This window comes from Buceros rhinoceros, unplaced genomic scaffold, assembly GCF_000710305.1.
Source record: "Buceros rhinoceros silvestris isolate BGI_N320 unplaced genomic scaffold, ASM71030v1 scaffold22378, whole genome shotgun sequence".
NCBI classification, from domain to species: domain Eukaryota; kingdom Metazoa; phylum Chordata; class Aves; order Bucerotiformes; family Bucerotidae; genus Buceros; species Buceros rhinoceros.
Genome location: NW_010427715.1, coordinates 1 through 1,754, shown reverse-complemented (window position 1 = coordinate 1,754; position 1,754 = coordinate 1).

The following is a 1,754-nucleotide window of genomic DNA, read 5'->3' as shown; positions in this document are numbered from 1 at the left end:
GAGAGTGATGAGGGTGGCTCCTGGATCCTCTCCTGGGCTGCCACGCAGGCTTTAGGGCTGGGTGGGTGTTTAGTGGGAAGGCGGGATGGGGGAAAATAGCCAAAAAAAGGGAATGGGGGTTAAAAATCTATAGGGAAGGGGTCGAGGTTTGTTGTCTTAAAGATCCGGCCCTGCATCGTTTTTTTTTACAGTGCACGGTGTCACCCAAGAGGTGTTAGTTTCTCAGTTTAAATTGAGGGATTGCGGCTAATCGGTATCTTTAGGCTGACCCAGGCACTCCAGGCAGAGGCGAGAGACAAAGGCTGTGTATCTATGCGGTGTGTATGGTATATGGCTCTATAAAGCGTGAGGACTGTGTATCACACCGTGTCCCCATCGATTCGAGACTTCGATGCAGGCGGCGGTGGGGGGTCATCCACGCCAGAATGTCACAAGGAAAAAGAAAAAGCACAACTCGCCCCATAGAAAGCCCTCCTAGGGGAAAAAAAAAAAAGTCTTAATTTTCTACCACGTAAACAGAGTTTTTCGGTGATTTTTTCTTCCCTCTCTGGATTCACGGCATTTCTCTGCACTACCCCAAATTATGCCCTTCATTAAAAAAATACATTTCTTTACAACAGCTCTGCTGACAGTGTGTGCGCTGCTTTGCTGTGTTTATTGATGGCAATGTAGGAAAATCGGTAGAAAAAATCCCCCTTTTTTTGTATCCTCCGGAGATAACAGCCTGTTGGAGTCCGAGTGAGTCGCATCCCTCCTTCCTGGGATAACTCGAAGGATGCGCTTTGTCACCTGGGTGCTATTTTCTCCATTTAAAAAGAGAAAAGAGAGATTGTGGGGTTTTTTTAGAGGAAATACCTCGTTCAGATTCATCTCCCTTCCCCAGCTGCCCACCCGGTTAAAAACTGCAGGTTTCTGGGAAAGACGATACTTCTTCACCTCCCTAAAAAGTCCTGCAAGGAGACACAGCCGTATCTTTGAGAGGTTCGGTCTTTGAGGGACACGGGAGGTCCCACGCTCTGTCTGGCTTTTTCAGAGGAGGCCTGGTAGGATGCGATGCGTTTTCTTTGTACATGTGTTCGGATTTGTTGGGGGAAAACACTTAATTTTGTGGTTCCCTGACAGGGAATCTGTGTCCAAAGCACTTTGAGGTCGGGGAAGAAGCGAGGCCGAAGCGGTGGGTGAAGGCAGGTTTAGGGCTCTGGGAAGCTTTGCCTGCACGGGAAATTGTAATTTAGGGGGAAAAGGTGGTGGTGGTGGGGAAATAGGAATTTTTAATTCAGAGTAACGTGGGAGAGGAGGACAGCGGTGCCGCAGCTCGGTGCTTCGCCACACCGTGCTTTGCTCCATTCGTTTTATATCGGAGGGAGGATTAATTTTATGGCAAAGCAGCGTTTTCTGGGAAGTCTGGATGCTCACCACGTGCTCCCGCTTCCCCGCGTTCATGGTCATGACCAGCAGCGCCGAGGAATTCTTTTATTTACGAGCTGCAAAGGTTGGAGCCGACTGCTGGAAAAAAAAAAAATCCCTCCTTGGGCTGAAAGGAGCCTTTTCCTTCAGTTTTTATTTCTGGGGGAGCACCCAGAAATAAGCACCCACCTCCTCCCCTCACCCCCTCCTCTGCTGCTTCTCCTCATTTTCCCCTGGTTTGTTTTTTTTTAATCCCCACCCGGGATATGTCACAGCTTTATTTCCTTCTGCTCATTTTTGCAAAGGAAGACCAACCCTCCCCATCTCCTCCTCCAACTCTGGCTTCT